Genomic DNA, 22,271 nt, shown 5'->3' with positions numbered 1-22,271 from the left:
TCCTTGAATGAGTTCCTTGTTTCTTGGTAGCATGTAATGCCTGAGGACTGTCTTAAAAATATGCAAGAAGGACTGTCTTAAAAATATGCAAGAAGTTACCTACCTGTCACTAACAACCTCGTGTTAAAATGGACTGTATGCAACAGAAATGTAGGGTGGGCCATGTGTTAGGATCTCCATGTGTATCATAACACAGAGAAAACTGATAAGTCTTCCAGTGCTGTTTAGAAAAGCAGTGCTTTATCAGTGTTGCCACAAAGCCTGGAATCAGTACAGCAGCTATTTACCCTTTTCTTCAGTCTTTACACTAAACATCCTGTGTACACAGGGGAAAGAACATTATCAACCGTAAAATGTGTGACATATCTCTGGGACAAGCAGAGAAGCTCCAAAGATTAAATGTTTAGTGGCCTCTTGGTGGCATTACAAGGGGATGATGAAGACAGAGGAAAGGAAAGAAATCCTTCCACGAAGAAGCAGAAGGACAGAGAAGGTGTCCTTGCAGATACAGCAAATAACAGAGTCAATAAGGAGAAGTACCTAAAAGGCAGCAGCGTACAGAGTCAGATTTTGGAGTTGTGCAGAGAAGTACTAGTGGTGAGTACATGAATGCAATGCAGCACCAGTATAATCAAGTTCTTTAGTCTTCACAAAGCAATTTTTATAACAAGTCAATCACTGCTAAGGTTTTCAGCAGATGTGCACTACTTTCAAAATTTGATGCCCTGAGCTGGTAATGATCGTAAATTCAAAGACTTAAACTTCTGCAATTAATAGTGATGGCTCCTGACAGTACAGTTCATCACCCAAAGGAAAAGACAGCAATCAGAAATCTCACACTCACAGATACTTGTGATCAAACAGCACAAACATGAGCAACATTTTAAAATGCGATATTGTATATATGTGGAATAAAGTTTGAACTATTCTGTGATGTGGTTAGTTACTGCAGGAAAAATCTGCACTTATTTACTTGTGTGGTAAGTGGCTCTATTACTCATGCTGTTTCTTCAGTGAGCATTTCTTCGGTGAGTTATTTTTGACTAAAGTGCCACAGTTTCACAAAATGACCTATCAACTTATAATAAAATGCCCTTTTAGTAAGTTACTGCTGAAAGCATATAGAGAGAAAGTAATGAAAACCCAACAGGCTTCATATTACAAGTTTTCATTTCCATTCTTTCAGTCTGTTGCAAAGTTTATAGACAGCATCCATAACACTGTGGCCCTGATGATTTGCTTAGGAAGGTGCCTTTTCTGTATTTAACATTTTAATGCAGTATCTTGGATTTCTATAGCCTACTTCATTAATGAGCTTGAAAATACTGCTATTGCAAATTAGTTATGGGTCAGCAGCTGCTAATTTTCCAAAGCTGCACCATTTCCTTCTCAGCTTTGCAGACATGCTCATATGTCATTCTGTAGCTGCCCAGGATAGATGTAAATATCAGCTAGAATCCTGAACATTTATTTTCTTGTATCCAGAAGCCTAGCCAATGGTTCCACTAAAAATAGGGAGGATAATTTAAGTATTCTAAAACTGAGGGGTTGTATGTATGTATGGTGTGCACTGTATGTATTGCTCATCTCCATTGTTTACCTCTCAGCCTTGCGCATACATTTTGGCCTCCATATGCAGCTGCTGAAGGGGAAATGAACTGCAAACTTTATTGTTTTTCAACCATCAGCTTTGGTTTCCTCAACCTGGAAAGAGCAGCTTCCTGAAAGAGGCTGTGCCAAAGAAAGTTCATCTAGTCCTCTTCTTGTGCTCTTTTGTCTGGAGAAGCTAAGAAACCTTGTGGCTTTTGCCACACTGGTTACAAATGGAATAGGTTACTGAATTCTGGAGGAGATGAACATAGTATTTCCCACATGCTAGTTAGGTTAGGTTGGGAAATGCCGCCGTGATCCACAAAGAGAAAGAAAAGCTTTCCATGAACTGTTAGGAAAGAATCTGGGGAATGATCTAATTTGGCCGCTATGGGTTCAGTGGAAGGATGTGTGAATCCAGTTACTGAGAAATGGTTCTTCTACCCCAGATAGAGCATGAGAAGGAAGGATGAGGGGAGAGCAAGCCTAGCTGACCTTGCTAGGTCAGGACATTGCCTTCTGAATCTGAGATTCTTGGGGCTTACCTGCATGTTGCCTTAGTAATGATAGCTCATGCTCTTGCTAGGGTCCTTTAATGTAGGTAAGGATTTTTTTATTTTTTTGCTGCTATTTTCTGGGAAGACCTGCCTTTGTGAGAAGCTAAAGGGATTAATAAGATCATGTTTCTTTTTTTATTTATGGGCTTGGTATGACTCGGAGCTCAGTTCAGCAAACATGTAAGAATATTGCTGGATCTAGACACTCTCACTGAGATACCTCAGGCTTCAAAGTACCTCAAGTGTATTTGCCAAGATCCTATTAGAGATTTTAGCCCATTTTTAAACACATAACCTTTTGGTGTGAATGAATTTCACATGCAGCTGCACGTTAGCAAATTTCTCAGCCAAGGGCTGACTATTTTCATGATGCCTCAGAAGCGTGGGTTTACTGAGGGCCTTGAGTAGAACAACACGATGCTTGCGTAGTTTGGCTGGCAGGAGGCACAGACAGTTCTGCTTCCACAAACATTTCTTCCTTCTTAGAATGGTGATTTCTTCAGTCCTCACTGGTAGGCTTTCTGTCCCTTTTTTAGATAAAATGGTTATTCTGTACAGGAACAGTCCTGTCCTTAAAGTGGAGAATAAGGAGTCTTGAGAGTACCAAAACTGAATTGTTGGGTCCCAGAAAAAGTAACTAGCATTGTAGCTTTGACTAAATTCAGAAAAGGAAAGCATAGAGTTAAAGTTGAAAACCAGGTCTTATAATTAGCTATTCAGCTCATTTTGTTGTTGTCTATTACATTAGTGTCCAAAAATACATGTGACTGTATATATTATGCATGCTATAGTCCTTAGGCACAATAGGGTTAGTTGAGGACAGTGTCAGATGTAGTATTTGTCATTATCTTTGATTTGCCTAGTTGCATGCTGCTGCGAATTTGTGTTGAACTATTAATACTTGAATGTAGATTTTTCTCTGACTCAATGACTTCTTTAAAAAATAGAAATCTTGGCATGCTTTATTTTCCTGTCATTTTCAATAGCTAAAATGTCTGCTGTTAAATGCAGTTTGTCTCCTCTGGTTTTGATTCTTCTTTAAAGAAAACAGTTAGCATGTTGAAATGAATGGTCCAAATTCAAGCATTTGCTACTTTTTTTTTTTTTTTTCTTTCTTTTTTTTTTTTTTCTTAATACTGGTAATGTGTGTTATTAATTGCATTGCTATTGTATGTTAAAAAGTATATATATATATATATATATATTTCTGTTCGGTAGCTCTACCTTCTGTTGTGTAGCTGTTTCATAAAGGTCATCTCTTTACCAGACAATAATCTTAAATGTCATGCTTTCCAATATGTTTAACCACTTCATATCTTGATATATACTTGGTGGAGCAGAGCACTTTGCTAAATGAGTTTCAGAGATTGGCAAAGTAATTTAATTCAAAATAAATTGAACTTCAATATTCTTTTTCTTGTGCCTGCATCTTGCTACTTTGATATCATCAGCCAATTTTGAGAAGACACATAGTTGATCTCTATTTGTTTTCTGTTTATAAATGTGGCTGGTGTGCTTTATACCAAAACTGTGCTTAACACAATGGCAACGATTTAACAAGAAGAAACACTTCATGCCTGAAAGCCGTTTGCCTTCTGGCGTTCTCTTGGGATTAAGCAAGTGAAACAACTACCTGCATGTTTTTGTAGGTCTGTAAATGCCAAGGATCCACCTATCTGACCAGAGGCACTTATTTGTGGTGATTATGTATTTTTGGAGCAGTATTTTGAATATTTCATTGTAGTTCATTTGGGCATACACGTGTTATGTGTAGGCATGCAGCACACACCATGGCAGAATGTGGCTTGTAACCTCTACAACATTAAAGGCTTTTAGTGCAGGATTTAGTCTAGCATTTCTAATATTCATGTTTTGCGATGGATTTTCTCAAGGGAAAACAGAAACCTGCAAGCATTTTGTTCCTATTCTCACTTTTTTCACTTCCATTATTGTTCCACACTGTTTGTATTTCCCTTAGATGTTTGCCATTTTGCAGCCTTCTTCCCCCTGCTCTGAACGTATAGAATAATGACTTAGAAGGAACTAACAAGGAGAGATGGGAAACCTTCCTAGTATGTTGTAGAGGGAGAATTTGGTTCATGAAGCAGAGAGTTAAACTGTCTTACACAACCAGTTAAGTGTATGCTGTCTTTTACTATGCATGCATGCCCTTGCTGTTCAGTGTAATTTATGTTGGTAGTGTATGCAGTTCTTGCTTAGTGACCTGGGCTCAAACTGTGACATGTTCAGAGCAGCCTGACAGTGAGAGAACACCCACCTATATCCACATGTGTGTAAGACAGGATTGTTAAAATGGAGATGGTAAGGTGAAGTTAAAGATGATATTGTCTGATCATCATTTGCAGGCAGGTAAAAAAATCAGGTCTGGTTATTTTTGCAAGGTCCTTGACCAGTCATTAAACTACTTGCCTTAAAAAAGACCTGCCAAGCTAGAAGCTAACATAAGCTAAGAATGTTTTAAAAGTAATTGTGTATGAAATTGTGATATATATATATATATATATATATTTGCCTCCCTGCAATATCTGCTGGTTCATAAGTGGCGAATCATTGCTAGTCTAGCCTCTAGCTGGAACTGAGCTTGTCTGAAATGATACTAAAAGTAGAGATGATTTTGCACTTTCTGAAATTTGAAAAGGTGTTGCCATCTTTGAAAGATATATGCTGAAATGTAAAGCAAGAGTATACTTTAAATATATTAGGTTTTGTTTTTCTGACTACATATATGTGTATAGCCACAAAAATGTATGTATGTAAGTGAGCATGTGTATACTAATATATGTATTATACAAGCAGTATAGCTAATATGAACCTTCCTTGCTCTGTTCTGAATTTCCCAGATGTATTTCTTCTCACATCACCAAGAAGGCTGTTTAGTTGACTTTGAGATTAGGATCAACAAAAACAGCCTCATCTTTTGACACCATTATCATCTCGTTGTTTCTCAGTGTCTCAGACATAGTAATCCTCATTTGTTTATGCACATGCATGAAATCTCATAGACTATAGATAGTATTGATTGGCCTTAGTACCCAAGAACCCAAATCATGAATGAGGGTTCTCTTTTTAACACCATGAAGATACACAACAAAGATGTATGCAAGCTGGTTTGGAAAGCAACCAAAGGAATATGAGGTAAGAGGTAACAGATGGCTATAGACAGATGGGGGAGTACAAGGGAATGATGAGACAGTATTGACCAGCATGATAAACAATAGTTTTCAACATCTTGAGAAAAAAAAAAAACAAAACAAAAAAAAAAAAACATATTTTGGAGGCATCTCAGCAAAGCATTTTTCATGGACTCTGCTTGAAATAGTAGACAGAGGAAGCCGGCAATACTGGAAGAGTTGACATCACTGTAAAGAGTGAGAAAATACATCGTGTGTGTGATGGACATAGAGAGCCTTAAAAGCGAGAACAAATTGTGCTCAATGTGCCAAAGGCAGGGATGCAAAGAGGAGACACATGGTTAAGGTGAATGACAAAGGAAAACAACCATTGCAACAGGGTATGATATAGGCAAGATTGTGTGTGTCAAGTACAGAGAGGATGCCTGTGCTGATGGATCTGATGAGATCTTTGGCCAGGAACATGAGCTGTGCGAATGTATAGGAAAGGCTGTATCATAGAGAGGTTATGTAGAACTGACACATAACTGGGAATTGAGAGACTGTCAGAGTTGAAAATGTTATCCTTGTTGTGGTTTGCATGACAGGCAAGGCAGTGATATTGTCCAGAGTGATTAGAGGAGGATATGGAGTGCTGAGATAGGAGGAAGAAGTTATTTGCTTTATTTTACTGGTCTGTATTTATTCTGGTCTTGAGCAAGACATTTCATGTTGGGGAGGGGAGAAGGAATAGAAGGGGGGTGTTAGCATTACAGGAAAAGGGGTTAGTGGAAACAGCAGGCCAAGAGCAGAAATAGTGGATTTATGTGTCATCCCCTGGGAATTTTGGTTTGCTGATGCTGTATTGTGACAAGGCATGAATGGAGAATGGAAGGAGATTAAGGACAGAAGTGCTTTGATTTCCCCAGAAGAAACTGGTGGAGAATGAGGAGGACATTTGAAATTTGACATCTGTTTAAGAAAGACTTTCAGCAAAACGTATACATTAAAACTTCCTGTATATTTCATCATGTTTCTACAGTGGAATGTAGGACTGGGGCAATGTTCCTGAGAAGTGATTTGGAGTACCATGTGCATTAGGGAACAACAATGACTCTGTCAGAAGGCTACAGATTTGTTGGGGCACCATTATCTTAAATGACAATAAACTCTAACTTTCTGAAGACACCATGAGATCAAAAAAAAAAAAAAAAAAAAAAAAAGATATTTTCAGACCATATTGTAAATAACCAGAGATCAGAACTTTTGCATATGTCATACTGCCAGTTAAGTAAATATACAGTTTTTTGTAGAGGTGACAAATACTTCTTTTTTCTTCTCTAGAATGATGATTTCTGTAAGGCAAACTTCAAAGAGTAGTGAAGAAAACATTGCCTCTGTGGGGATTTCAGTGGTATTCAGAAAGACAAGGAATTACCTTTATTCAGTCATTTGTAGGTTCTAGATCATCTGTTTACTTAAACTGGCACAAAGCTGTTGAAATGAAGGGTAGAGAAGAACTGACAATGCATAGTATAGAGTGTGTTTGGAGCAGATTTTATTTTAAAAACCAAACCAATTATTGTTTCAGTTGCTGAGAGATTTTCTTATACTGTGTGAGACTAAAATCCAACAGAATTTTTTCTTTGTTGAAGGTCCCAAGCAGCATCTGAAAAAAAATACACAAATAACAACTTGGGTCATAAGATCAGCCATTTGCTGTAGTCCTAAACTGTTATGGATAGACTAAGGAAGTAAATTCTATTTGGTACTATAATTTGTAAAAAGGCAGCTCAACATGTTAAGAAATCCTGAGTGATGTCTCCAATGACACTTTAAAAATAATTTTTGTCAATAAAGAAGAATAAAGGCATAAAATATATGAGAAAAAGAAGCACCAGAATTTATGCCAGATCTTAGTAATTTGTGGAAGATAAGTTAACTTTATGAGTTAGTGAGCAGAAAAAATCACGTCTTTGGTCCAGAATAATAGGTTCTGTATTCTTTATGCAGCTATTCATGTATTTGTTTTGATAAGTTCTGTTTTAATAGTGTACTGGTGAATATAGTATCATTTTTAATTAAAGAAATTAAACAAAGCTGAATAACTGGAGTCTTTGAGGTATTATTGTCTTACCACATTTCAGAAGGGTTATGCGCAGAGATATATTTCATTGTATGTACTTGCTCCATGTCTCATTTTTAGTGCCTAATATATTATTACCAGGGATTTGGAATTAGCAGTGACTGCTGTGAGGGTTAAGGGCCAGACGCTGGTCAGTACTGCAGAACAGTATGAAAGGACCTTTTGAATATGGTCTGAAAGGGGAGCTGAAAACTTGCGTGCTGCAGGGGACCATCAGTGGGATAAAGCTGGCATTTCTGGCTTGCTGCCAGACCTTTCCTTCTCTGTGAGTAACCTCAGAGTTGGATAAGTAAGGCTCACCAGGTGGCTTGGCTTCCCATTTTCACTTCTCTCCGCTCAAGTGACTGAACTCACCTGCAGTACAGCCAAAATGATTTAATCCTACTCTCAAAGGTTGGGTGACATATAAAAATAAGGAAACAAAGAACCAACAAACAAAAAAAGGGGGGGAAAGATTAAAATCCATGGATTTTGCTGGCAAAATCAACAGACTGTGAGTTTCCCCATAGTTTCATAGTAATGTTAGCTATAGGGGACCACTGGAAGTTTCTAGTCCAATTTCCTGTTCAAAGCAGGACTGTTATGAGCAGTGCTTAGGGTCTGTCAACTTTCATTGATGGACACTGTTCTGGGTAGCCTGTTGCAGTCCTCCACTACCCTCCTAGTGAGGAATTTTTTCCAAATGTACTCTACGGACCTCAAAAACTGCTGTCTGTGGCCTTCGCCTCTTATTTTGCCTGCCCTTTCCTACATAACAAAGATGATTTATTCCTAAGTTTTCCATGCATTTTCATTAACACATCAGCCAGCTATCTTGGGCACTTCTCCATCTCATGCCACCCAGGTGACTTCACCACTACTTCCTTACCACCTGCCACCTGGGTTCCTTAGGTCCCAAGTCCTGACTACAGCTTCCCAGTCTTATTCTGGATCCTGAACTTGCTCACCTTGGCTGAAGCCCAAGCTGACATCTAAGACCAAAGTTACTACTAAATCTTTCCTGTTAGTAAGCAGCAGGTCATGTAAAGCATTGTCCCTCACCAGACCTACCAGCTTTTGCATTAGGAAGTAGTTATCAACACAGTCTTGAAACGTCCTCGAAAACTTGCATGGTGCTATGTTTTCCTCCCAGCAGATGCCTGAAGGAGCTGAAATCCTCCATGAAGAAGAGGGTCTACAAGCAGAAGACTTCTACAAGTTGCTCACAGGAAAACTTTTCCATTTCATCCCATTAATCATGGGGTCTAAAACAGAAACAGAGTCTAAACTCTGCTCTTTACCTAGAGGTTCTTAACAGACACATTTCTGGTTTCATACGCTGGAGCACTGTACAGTCAAGGACTTTTTTTTTTTTTTTTTTTTTTTTTTTTTTTTTTTAAAAGAAAAAACAGCACCCTGTTCTTTCCGTCTCTGCCTTTTCTTCTCCAACATCCTGCATTTGGGGCAATACTCTGGTCATGTATGCTGTTCCAGATCTGTGATTGTGGTGATGCTGGAGCACTGCGTCCACACAGACTTCCAGTTCTTGTTTGTTGATCAGGCTCTGTGCATTGGTGTATAGCTGCTTGAGAAGGCTCTGAATGCCCTCTGCTTTTTGGCCTCTTCCAACAAGTATTTCTTCTTTATCTGGATTGCTTCTTTGCTTACTTCTTTATTTAGCTTACCATCTGCTCATGAACGTGCTTTAAAGCTTTTTTCTCTCGGTAGCAAGCCTGTTTGCAAAGATGTTCTTCCTCTTTCTCTTTATCCTGTGAAGCTTGTCTTTTCCTCCTTGTACTCAGGACATTTTATCATTTATCAGAACCTTTATCTGAGATCATCCAACATTCCAACATCTCTTGTGGAAACATGGGACGGGGGAAGGAAGAAGAAACTACACAATAGTTTCCTGAGACTGAAATGCAACTTCTCATTTGCACAGCCAGACTTTATCGTTACTATAAGGCAATGAAATTTACCTGAACAAAGTGACCTCCTGCTGTGTCCTTAGTGCATGAGCTTCAGGAAACTGGCTAAAAAGGGCCTTTTGCAGCTTGCAGGGGCTTGTGTGAGCTGTTCAGAAGTTAATGAACTGAATTAATTTTAAGAAAACTGAAAATAAAGTCTCAACTATAGATAAATAGATAGATATAGATATGTATATATCTGTTGGAGAGAACATTCCTGGGGAGGAAAAAGAGTTAATGAGGCATTTCAATGTCTTTATGTGGAGCTGTATAAATTTCAGCCACTTAACTTTAGCAAGAATATCCTGGAGTGTTTGAAGTACGGTGAATAATTTAAAATAAATAAGGATAAAGAAAAAGACCCTGCTTACCCATTTGAAATGTAAATTCTGAAGACCCTTTAAAGTTTTTGCTCCCACAGAAATAAGCAAAGAGTTAGGTTTTGCATTTTATAAACAGTTGGGTGGAGGACAAGTTCAATTATCTCAACAATCTGTTTGATCTAGCATGCATGTGGTCATCTGTCTTTATTTTGTGAAATTTTAACTGATTGCCTTTTTCAAGTGTTCGTGAAAGTGCATCCAAGAGGGCTTCTGAGGACCAGATGAGATTTGTTAACGATGGTTTCTTCAGAAGCAGATATAGCATCTCTGACTAATGGGTCTCAGTTCTGAAATCTTTACTGCCAATGCATACACAGTGTCGACACCTTCACTAAAATGTAAAGTAAGTGTAGTGGGTACCATAAGAAAGTTTGTTTGCCAATACTCAGTGGCATTTTTTTTCTACTATTAGAATTATTAGAATTATTAGAATGTATTAGTAATTATGAAAGCACTTAGACAAACTTAGACAAAAAGAGGGGAAGCTAGATTATTTAATCAGAGGAGCTTTAGTGAATGAGGTGCACCAGCAAGGTATTTGTGCTCTCACAATTTAATAGTTATGGTCTCACTTCAGAGTCATTCTCAAGCAAGAAGAAAGGACCTGCCATGTGGCTATGGTTTTGATCAGTACTCATTTCTTAAACCTTTGCAAGAACGCGTAAGGGAGCTCAGTGGAGCTCCATCTTCTTTGCTGTTGCTAATGGTTCTGGAGGTTTGTACTGGGACACCAAGAGGAGACACTGTGTGGAGATGTGGAGATGTGAGCGTGTCTGTGTGTCTGCCACAAGTTCTAACCCTTAGGAATTGCTGTGAAAAAAATCAATCTGACAGATGTTTCTCTATGAACTGGCCCTGAGAATTACTGCATGTTGCTGGCACACATGAATGTGCATCTGACCTAGGACAATTGGATGTCTTACCGAGAGTCAGATGAAGTCTTTTTAGATTCTCCAAGTACCAATGACTGTATCAACTAGTTCTCTGTTAACTGTAAACATAATTTGTCTGCAATTTGGACCTGAATCCAATTCCATCTCTCCAATTCACCCATAATATTTTGAATTCTAATCCTGCCCTCCAAGGTACTTTGAGTCTCTTGGAGCTCAGTGTCATCAATGAATATCATAAACATACTTTCTATTCCACTCTTTCAGCTATCGATATAAATATTGAATAGCATTGGATGTGAAGCAGAGGCCAGTGGAGTCCTGCTCAATATGCTGCTCTTTTGTGATTGCAGCAATTGTTTTCTGAGTGTTTTTCTAACTAGACAGCACCCACATTAGTGTTTTAATCATTTATTAAGGGCTGCTGTTGAAAAGTGCTTCTGGTTTTGCATCCTCAGGATTACGAACTCAGTTACTTTACAGTGACGTTAGAAGAGCTGTCCTATTCCCCTCTGTCCTTTACTGGCTTATATCTTTAGCTTCTGTATCAAAAACCGACTTTAGTTTATTCTGCCTCTCTCTCTTTTTTTTTTTTTTTTTTTTTTTTGTCTGAACAAAATGTTCTGATCTGTTTCTTTCTCAACTACTCCCAGATGTGGGAGTAGCTAACATACACGTTATCCCAGTCCTGTTCTATGGATGATTCTGCCAGTTGTTTCAAAAATTCATTTTTCCCTAATTTCCCTGCCTTGGTGGTTTGCAATAGATCCCCACCATGGGAGTGTTCCTGTTTTTTAATTCTCTAACCCACTTTGTAACAAGTGCATTGAGGTTTCCTCAAGATCCAGATTTTTTACAGCCTGGAACTCAATCAATTGTATATGTTCTTGATGTACAATGCAGTATCCTTTTTTCCACTGCCAGGCCTTAAAAAGGAACAGTACCTCTTTATATTTATATTTTAGATACGTGGATTATTCAAGTCTCTGATACTTAAGTTTAATGCTATTTTATTTAGATATCTGACTCCTTCAGTTTGTTTCCAATGTTTTATTGTGGACACACAGAGCTTCCAGTAGACGCATTCACTATTCTTGCTTGATGCTCTTCTTAAATAGTTTTTATGGTAGCTTTTAGACCCTTCTCAATATCATTCTTCTTTGTACATCCCCACAAAAAATTTGTTATTTCTCTCTTCTGACTTAAGTTATTTTTTTTCAGTTAATGTAATAAATCAGCGTGTAAAGATGTGTTCCCCTTTTTGCTTCCACTCAGTCCATTCATTTGCATGATGCTGCCCACTTGCTAAGGAAACCAAATTCCTCAGCATCTTTAAGATCCAAAAGTGAAAAATATCTTATCAGAAATAGGAAGAGTTAAAATATTCTTTATAGACCTGGCAAATCTTTTCAAAACTTTTTTTTTTTTTTTTTTCTTCCTAATTGCTGCAGTGACAGTGGTTGTTATAACGGTGTGTTGTCATCACTTGATCTCTGAGTACTTATTTTCCATTTGAATAAATTGATTTTACATTGTATTGATGAGGTCGCTGTGCCAGACTTGAGATTTGCTTGATCTTAGGAGAAGAGGGTGTTGTGTTAAAGAAATTCCACTGCACTGGGGTGGTTTGAACCTTGCAAGTTTTGGCAACTATGACTTTTGGCATCTCAGCAGGCATATGGGAAATGCCACAATGTCTATTATGAACAGCAGTAAAATAGTTAACGCTGACATTTAAACCAGCTGGAGTTACTTCTCTGATGTTACCTTCAAAAGAGAGGAATGGGGCCTTGAGCATGGACCTCCGTGGTGGCAATATGGGACCACAGCCAGACTCAAGGACTTTCATGTTCTTTGTATGTTGCCAAGTTCCTTTATGTGGAGGATGTTTTATCAAAGCCAGATAAAGCAGAAGTGAAATTGTAAATATGGGTGAATACATATTTCTTGTCCTCCTCTGGACCTTAATCACAAATCACTGTAATCTGTTTTTGTGTCCCGCCGTATGTGTATAAAGTCCTGGCCCTTACACTTGTACCGTAACGCTCTGTGCTTGTAGCTCCAGAGTCTCCATCCCAGTCTTGAGTGTTGGCATTCAGTCGGGAGTCTCAAGTTGTGAAACTGTGCCATTTCTCTCTTTGAACTGCTTCACTCATCAGTGCTAGGAAAAGATGTGCAAAGTGGGACCTTTCCCTTTTCAAGGCTCAGAGGGCCAGTGTGTGCCTATAACATGTCTAATCAAATGGAATTAGTGGGAGGATGCATACTGCGGCTTCGATTCCTATTAATAACAGCCTGAAGGATGGCTTTTCTGCATGATCTCTGGTGTTCACTGTGTTATTTAAAGACCTAATGTTCTGTCACATATGATTTATGCAATAGAGGTGCATTTCTATTATATTAGATGCAGAAAGATATTAGCAGCAGTACATTGCTGTATTTTTACATTTTTTTTTCCAGTGATAAAAAGAAATATTACAAAAGATCAGGTTTTCCTACTTGAACAGCCTTTTTTTTGACAAGTTTATTTTTTTTTTTAAATTTATTTATTTATTTTTTTTCTATGCAAAGAATCATAGAATCAGAACAATTTAGGCTGCAGCAGTTGTCTGGAGGCCATCTAGTCCCACCCCTGCTCAAAGCAAGACCAAGTAGATAAAGTTGTTCAGGGCATTGTCCAGCTGGAGTTTGAGCATCTCCAAGGATGGTGATCCCACAGATTTCATGGGTATGCATTCCATTGTTTGACCATCCTCATGGTGATTTGCCTTTTTCCTTATATTTAATCAGAGTGCCCCTTACTGCAAATTGTGTTTGTTGCCTTTTGTGTTATTACTGTTCATCTCTGAGAAGAGTTTGGCTTTATCTTCTCTATACCCTCCTATTAGGCAGGCATAGGCAACAGCAAAATCTTTCCTTAACATGCTCTTTTTAAAGATGAAAAAAAAAAATCTCAGTCTCATCTTGTATGCCATATTCTCTAAAATAATTTTTATTTTAAAAATGCAAAAGAAATCCTCAAATATAATTTAATTTGTGGTATGGCCCTTTGTGAAATGGTGTGCTTGGGAATTGTAGATTGTTGCTCTGCATGTTTTTTTTTTTTTTTTTTTCTAGTACATATATGTTATTCTGTGTTTTTGAAGTTTATCTCTAGATTTCTATACATAGAACTTCAATGCTGCAGATTTTTTTAATCTTGTTTTTGTAAATAAACATGAAAATAATGTTAAATAGAAATCCACAGCAATGTGTTATATCCATCTGTCTATATATCTACAACAGCAAGACATGAGAGAGGGAAAAGAGAGAGCCCTGTCCTTGAAGTTTTATCTCAAAAAAAAAAAAAAAAAGTACAGCATTGCCTGTTTTGCCTGTTGATTATTTCTTCTGTTCAGCTTGGAGGACATGATCTTTAACTAGATTCCTCTGAGAGCTAATCAGTGTCAGTGCTACTGTTGGGATTAGTGAAGAAAAATCGCTGTGTGCTTCTTGGCAACTCTTGTGCAACCCTGGAACATTTGTTGTCAACAGAAAGACTGAGTTCTGTCTCCTCCACCAAACCTGGTGGTGAGCTGGAGCCAATTCAACTAGAGAATCATGAAGCTCTACTAGAACAGGTCAAAGAAATGCTGGCTGAGGTGCATGTTCAAGGAATGTGGAAATCCTGCTGACCAAACTATGTCCCTTTGACACCCAAGTTTGCAAATGTAAATTAAAAAAATAGTAAGGACTTGAAATTTTACCTTAAACACAGATCTAATTGTCTTCTAAGTGATGGAGTTGTAGGCACTTAGAATCTATAGGGTGCTTTGTGGAAGGTCCTGCTAATGGCATGTTATAGAAGAAAATAATTGATGCTCTGCTTGAACCTGCTGCAAGCCCTTGGTTTCTGCACAGAGCTCATTATTCAAATATGGAAAAAGCCAGGAATTAATACACACAGCCACATTTCCCTGATCTTAGCAAATGGCCAACTCCAGAGATCTTTTCTTCCTGCTCTTTGTGAGCTCGTGGCAAAGGATATTTCCCATAATTTTTTTCCTGGTCTTTGCCTTGTCTGTGTTTCCTCTGAGCCCCTAAGTAAGGTCCAGAATACATGTGCTTCCTAAGAAGGATTAACTGGTAGATTGTATCCATACTCTGGGATACCCTCTACGTACGCACAGTCATGGGACCGGGTACTAGTGCATCAGCCCAGGTTTGGTCTCCTTCATGGATCACAGTCATTTCAGAGATGCCTGACTAGTAACCAAGTTGTACAGTTTCTTAGCAAGGAAGTATCTCAGTATCTAGTCTGTCTGTTTTTTTAATTTATTTATTTATTTATTTATTTTTTTCAGGAAGACTCCTAATTTACAGATTTTTTTCCTTACTTTGAAGGAATTTTGAGCATACTGGATACTCTGTATTCTAGTTCCCATAGAAAAAGTACTTCTGATCCTCTCTTGGGTTCTTTTTATCTTTGGTTCTGAGAGCATACCCTGGCATGGTATCCAAATGTGAATCCCTTCAATGGGAAGATTTAGGATCCTTTTACCTTTGACACCAAAATTTAAATACAGTTCTGGTTAGATGCTTGTTTCCTACATATCATGCCAAACAATCTGTGTTTTTACAGCAAATGTTACCTTTTTAAAGTAATTTGAAACTAGTTTTTAAGGATTTAACTTTTATTTTCAGATTCATATTATTCAAAATATATAGGAATATATCTACAAAGGTATGACCATCTTTGTCTACTCACTTTCCCTCTTTGCTTGCTGTAGCCAGTAAATTTAGTAAAAACTATAATGTAGTTTCCTTTCATGTTTCTATCACTGCATGCTGCAAAAAACACACATTTGAAAAAGAACAGCTCCATAAATACCCATCTCCCAGAGCCTTTATTTGCCTTTGCTGTTCTCGTTTTCCTTGGCAATGAACCATCTTCCTCAGTGTCAAACTACTACTTTTATAATGCTGCCTAGTTCTACCAAGAGCTCATCTACATTTTCCCTTGCTTTGACGAGAGTCACAGTACAGGCTCTCTGCAGCTCACTTGGTGAATGGGATCCACTCTTCACTTTGTACTGTGAAGGACAGGCACATTGAAAATCTGGCAGCCTTTGAAAGGAGAAGGTGAAAACACCTAGCAGAGAAAAGAAGGCAGCGACACAGTCATAAAGAGAGGTGCACACCATGTGTTGTGGGGCTGTGTTGGCCATGGGAAGCATAGTGAAGGGCAGAGCAAAGAGTCAAGCTATCGGAGGAGAGGGACTTTTGAAGTGGCCTCTTTGCTTACTGAAGAGCCCTGTTGTGATGCCCTGCCTGAGTGTAGCAGGGAGGAGACAAGCCGAAGCTGCAGTTGCTTATCTCTGAACTCTTCTCAGTTGCTCTGTTTTTCATGCCTCAAGCCCAGCTGTAAAGCAATAATTAACCTGAACCTTTTAATTTCTCCCAGTTGGCTATAAATTAACTCTGTCATCATGTTGTGTGGAGTTATCCTTCAAGCTTCTGCGGGGTACACTACAATTTAAATGGTTTGTGAGTGTATAGGTGTTTACTATTTGGTCAGAATTTGTAATGAAAATTATTATGATAGTTAAATTTTTTTTGGATTTCTCTTTATGGAGGAGCTATAATAATGGGACTTACTGTCTTAGACACTGCACACACACAGAATAAAAAGTAAAGTCCCTGCTCTGTTAGTGCTGCAAGCAACTCCAAAGCTCTTTAACAGTACTTATGGCAAAATCTGCTAATCTTAAAATGTGGCAAATTAGTTTGGGGAATTTTTAGATCACAATCATGTTATTAATATAGCTTTGTTACATGAATAGACTGCTGTTGTTTAAATGTATTGAAATAGTATTGTCTCCAGTTGTTTCAGGTGCAATCACCTCTTCAAGACAGGAACATTTCGTATTTCTTGCAAATGACAATCTTGAAATAGTTTGGATTTAGGAAAGAGTCAAGAATAAGACAGGATCTTTATGTTGGCCAGTTAAATCCTGCACACAGGGGCTCATAAATCTCACAATAGTATCAAAACAGTGAGACAAGTGTTGTTTTTTTATCGCAGGTTTCTTTGTGCTCTATTTAATCAAAAACCTAAAACTTCCATTTTATTAGTGTTGTGTAGTAATATGGTCCATAACTATAGAGCCTATTAAACACTTCATAAAGCCTTCAGGAAACTTCTTTCAAATGTTACACTATTTTTTTTATAACTTATAACCCTCTGGAAATTGCCTTATTATCAATTTTCCATCAAAGTAAAGTGTTCCAGGAGAATGGAGGATGACCTAATGTGATCCAGATGGAAAGCATGAGTGACACTTCATGATTATCAAGTATTCTGGTATTGCATATGTTAACAGTGGATTCTTGTCAAAACACATGTAGATAGATGCTAGGCAAGCCAGAAAGACATACCTAGAAATTAAGGTTGCTGCTTGCATTACTGTAATAATAATAATTTCAAAAGCGAAGCTATAAGTGAAGGTATAAGCCTCTTATTTATTTATGAATTGAGTGGCAGAAAATCCAGCACAGGACAAGATAATACAGATATGGCAAACTTTAAATATTCAGAACATGAACTTGCTTCTTTGCATTTGTAAAATGATGGTATGAAAATCTAGTAGCGTACAAAAACTAATCTAGCAATGTGCCAAAGTAATTAAAGCAAAGTAAATAATCTCCAGTGTTCTTATTCCCCACAGAAATTGTTTAATATCTTATCTTTCCAAACTAGTTTTCTGCTAATTCATGATGTCTTTGTAAGACTCTCCTTATTCAGCCAATGCCATTGTTTTTCATGTTGTGAAAATATCTCTGTTCCTGTTGAAGGGTGACATGTATCGGGTACTGTCCGTGTTCCTAAAAAAAAAAAAAAAAAAAAAAATAAAAAAAAAAAAGATTTTTCTTTGTTCCAATGGAAATGCCAAGGATAAAGCGAACAGCTGCAATCCTCTTTGATCAGTTATTGTTTACATAGAGGAAGGACTTTGCTTGGCTCAGGTGCGTGTGGCATGGGATTCTAACATTGTCTTGGTGCTGTGGGATGTTTTGCTGCTGTAAACCAGGGATCTGATGCTGGTCTTGTCTGAGTACAAATCAAAGCTAGCTCTGTTGAAGTAGGGGAAGTGTAAGGTTGTTGTGAGGTAGATCAGATTATCTGGCTTTGAGTTGTCCACAAGCAGTGACCTGTGGCTCCCAGTTACTGCAGACAGGAGGCAGGATATTACCCTCGGGGTCAGCTCCAACCTCTGTTTTGAATAGCCCTTGGAGCACTTCATCTCTCTAAACTTGAGGTGCCTCTGGATAGATTTCACAGTAATCCCCAGTTTGCAGTGTTTGTGTATGTATGCCAAGCAATAAGCTGTAAGATTTTGAATCTGAACCTTAGATATTGTCCTCAGGGCTGCTAGGGGGAACTTGCTGGACACTGTCTTCATGCCCAGAAATCTCTTATCCTCTTATGACATTAATATCACTGTTTTTTTTTTTTGTTTTGTTTTTGTTTTTTCTTTTTTTCTTTTTTTTCCCAGAGGTAGGTCTGTTTTATAGAGATTAGTAGTGTGGCTCAGGGCAAGGGAATGGTGAGTTTCTTCCAGCCTAGGGACTTGCGCACTCACCCATAATATGGGAAATAATGAACCCAACCTGCCCTTGTCTGGACAGGTCCCAAGATAAGCCCTGACTCTCTAAGCAGAAGAGCCAAACCTCAGGTACGAGCTTGGTTGTACAGGGCTGCCACACCGCTTCTTTTGAAACTGGCTGATCAGAAGTCAAAATTCACTGGGCCAGAGGAGAAAACAAGAATGAATGTGACTTCTTAATACAGTGATTAAGATAGTAAAGCTGACAGAGAGAGATGTCCCAGGTAGGTCTCTTTTCCAAGGGTTACAGAATTCTCACGTAGAAGAGCATATTCCCTTATATATCTGTGTATCATGAAGCATAGTTTTAACTGAGCAAAATAACAAAAGTGCAAACTGGTGCTGTAATGCACTGATATGACCAGAAACTTTTCCTTTACTTTCTTTTTTGGTGCTGATTAGAAGAATGCACTGTGTATGTGTGTAGACAAAGTAAATAACACAAGATCACAAGAGCAGACACTAGGCAATTAGCATCCTTTTTTGAACAGAAAAAAAAAAAAATCATTCAACTGTTGTAAACAAAAGATCCTTTGGAGATGTCTGTGCCAATCCTGCAGTCTGGGCTTTCGGTCTATGCCACAGATAGTGAGAGAGGATCATGACCATGGCAGCTGGCTGTGAGTTGCCAGTACTGATCGCACCGCTTTGTTTCTGACTAAATACTAGTTTGTCCATGATGGATAACACCTCCCTTGAGAACCTGCAGATGTTATGGTGAGGCTGAATCCAGCAGCCCAGCCGAGACAAGGCTGCCACAGCCCCATGCCCCCAGGTCTGACCAGCAGTGAAGCCGGGCTGTATTCCTGCAGCAGTGTGCCAGTAGGCACACACACAGACACACATATGCAACAGGTATACACAAATTATATACGTGGTCAGCCACACAGATCAAAATGTACAGACATACTCGGCAAACATGAGCAGCAATGAGCTCATACTGCTCCCCTCTTGTAGTTTAAACCATTCTGCCTTGACCTGTCATTGTCTGTCCGAGCAAGAAGTTGCACTCCATCTTTTTTACAAGCCCCCTTTAAGTACTGAATGGCTGCCATCTGGTCTCCCTGGTGCCTTCTCTTCCCCAGGCTGCACAGCCCCAGCTCTCTCAGCCTGTACCCACAGGAGAGGTGCTCCAGCCCCCCGACCACCCTCACGGCCCTCCCCTGGCCCCGCTCTCCCAGCCCCACACCCTCCTTGTGCTGGGCCCAGCCCTGGACGCAGCACTCCAGGGGGGGCCTCCCGAGGGCAGAGCAGAGGGGACAATCCCCTCCCTCCCCTGCTGCCACCCCTCTGGCGGTGCAGCCCAGGACGCCGTTGGCCTGCTGGGCTGCAAGCACACACTGCTGGCTGCTGTCCAGCTTCTTGTCCACCAGAACCCCAAGTCCCTCTCTGCGGGGCTGCTCTCAGCGAGCTCTTCTCCCAGTCTGTGCTCATAGCTGGGATTGCCCCGGCCCAGGTGCAGCACCTTGCACTTGGCCTTGTGGAACCTCATTAGGTTCATGTGGGTCCACTTCTCTAGATTGCCCAGGTTTCTGAAGGAAGCAGGACAGATTGTGCTGGTCGGGGGAGGGCATGGCCAGACATCCATACTGATCATGGAACCACAGCACGGCTGAGGCTGTCAGGGAGCTCTGGAGGCCCCCGTCCCCAAGCCCTGCTCCAGCAGGGCCCCCAGCGCAGGGTGCCCAGGGCCCCGTCCAGGCGCCTTGTGCCGCTCTCCCAGGAGGAGACCCCACAGCCTCTCTGGGCAGCCTGGGCCAGTGCTCAGCCGCCCGCCCAGCACAGCAGTGCTGCCTGGTGCTCAGAGGGAGCCTCCTGCCTGCTCCTTGGTGCCCAATGCCCCTGGCCTGGCACTGGGCACCCCTGAAAAGAGCCTGGCTGAGGCCTCTGACCAGCCACCTGTTTATAAACAATCAGCCACTTTTGTCCCCTTATCCCTCTGTTTCCCATGGCTGTTCGGCTCCCTGACCGTGCCTCTGGGTTCCCTGTGTGCACAGAGATGACCCTTTGATGGGCTGATAGAACTCTTAATGGGTTTGAGGGGAGTGGGGTAGGCGGTGATTTGGGTTTCCCCTGCCTTGGAATCCCTGCACTCCTTCGGGCATGTAGTGCAGAGTGGCTTTTTGTCACCAGCTAGCACTGGGATGCTAGCTAGATGGAGCAACTTCAGTAGAGCAGCTTCTTTCTAATGTTTCTTGACATTAACAGCTCCATTTCTCAGTTAGAATGGAAAATAAAGTTGATTATGTGTGTCCACAGGGTGACACTGTACTTTTGATCAGTAACTGTAAAGTAAACTAGAAAGGTCACTGTAAATAGTGTTCTAGTTTAATTATTCCTAGAAGAGTAGTGTGACTCACTGTAAGGTTTTTTTGTTGTTGTCATTCCCACATCTAGCAAACAACGTTTAGAAGACTTATTCTATATGTTTATAAAGGGGCAGATTTTGGTACCATGGCTTTGATTTTTTCCAGTGACACTTCCTGTAAACACAGAAAAGTTGCATGTTTCTTTAATGGCATTTCCATATGCATAACTCAGAATGATTTTTGTTGTTGTTGTTGTTTTCTGTAAATATTACAAGCTTAAGCTTGCCTGCACACGATCTCTGACAGAAGCTGCATTCTGAGATCTACACATGATGATATTTGAAGAAAATTGTGGATTTATGTAGATAATGGTGATGCTTTTATAGGGTCATTAATAAAGATCTGTCAGAGCTAGCAAAAACGGCCTAGAGGGTATGAAGCAGCAGTCTTTAGAGTGAAGCTTGGTTTTATTTTCACTAGTTAGGCCACGCTGATTTCCTCTAAGGAAAAAAGGACTTATTATTTGTGCTAATTAGAAATACATCACTGGTCTGAATCACATCTGTAATTAGTAGCAAGATTTTAAGAAGATGTCAGAGATTTTTTCTGAGTATGATTTGCATTGTTAATTTGCTATACACACATGTATGTGTATCTACAGATTTAAGGAACAAAAGGAACAGCTGGTTCATTTTTGAAGCAATCAGTTCAAGGTGTTGCATGGTCTGATATTGCTATTCTTCCTGCTCGTGGCTGAACTGTGGTGTATTTGCTGCTCCTAGACACCTCTAGTTTGTCACAGGAAAGTAAATGGGACCGGGAAACCTGAAAATAAACCTGTGCTTGCTCCTGTCATCCACTCAGCCTGGTAACTCACTCCACAGAAGCGCTGGTGAAAATAGCAGTCCTTAGGTTTGCTCTGTTGGTTTCTGAGACAAATTGAGAAAAATGCTGAAGGGAGGAAATGGTTTGAGGGAAGGCAAGCGAGGAGCCAGCCTGGAACATGGAAGAACTGGATTGCAATGTGGCATGTGTTCCCTGCTGTGTCCAAAATGAACTACTGAATAGGTGCAAATGTAGATGGCAGGATAAAAATGGAAACTATTCAAACCAAAAGCAATTAACTTGTATACAGATGGCTTTCTGGCATTCACAGCTGCATAGATTTTGGTTGTGTAATTTTTTAGATGTGCCGTGGAAGGTTAGAACCTCTATACGTCCATTTCCAGCTGTTCATGCACATAAAATAGATAAGGAAACAAAGCCAAGTGAGCATTGTGTACAACATGAGACTTGCTTGCAGAGATGGGCATCTAAAACATTAGTGCAACATCCTGTCCTGTCAAATGGCCCTTTTATCAGTCTTTTATGAGAATAAATTACATATTTTACATAAAAAGAGTCTCTCCATTTTCGTAAAAATGAAATATGGAGAACTGCTAAGTATACGCCATATCTCTAGGATAAAGCCTAGGGGCTGAGAATCCCAAAGAGAAGAGGATTGCTGAAAGTGTAAAACATGAGTTCTTCATGCAGCCTAGTTTATCCTAGAGACTCTGTCTTTGTAAACGTTAGGATTTAAGCTGTTTCACATACAACAAAGTATGCTGTTCATGTGCTGTGATTGTTTATAGAAGAATGCAAACAATTAACTTTCCCCAAAAATTGTTAAG

General features: G+C 39.6%; 1 protein-coding gene across 5 annotated transcripts in view; it reads left to right on the top strand.

Moving 5' to 3' along the window:
• ENOX1 (ecto-NOX disulfide-thiol exchanger 1) overlaps window positions 1-22,271 on the top strand; it is a 366,706-nt gene that overhangs the window by 30,545 nt on the left and 313,890 nt on the right. Inside the window, exon 1 of one of the 5 annotated variants that reach the window (XM_035322339.1) lies at window positions 464-597. The exons of the other annotated variants lie outside the window; for them this stretch is intronic. The gene's annotated coding sequence lies outside the window, so the exon portion shown is untranslated. Of the gene's footprint in view, window positions 1-463; window positions 598-22,271 lie in introns of those variants that run through there. 5 annotated transcript variants of the gene reach the window in all.

Source organism: Oxyura jamaicensis, chromosome 1 (genome assembly GCF_011077185.1).
Source record: "Oxyura jamaicensis isolate SHBP4307 breed ruddy duck chromosome 1, BPBGC_Ojam_1.0, whole genome shotgun sequence".
In the NCBI taxonomy this organism is placed as follows: domain Eukaryota; kingdom Metazoa; phylum Chordata; class Aves; order Anseriformes; family Anatidae; genus Oxyura; species Oxyura jamaicensis.
The sequence above is the reverse complement of the archived record's forward strand: the minus strand, read 5'-3'. Positions and strand labels throughout refer to the sequence as shown.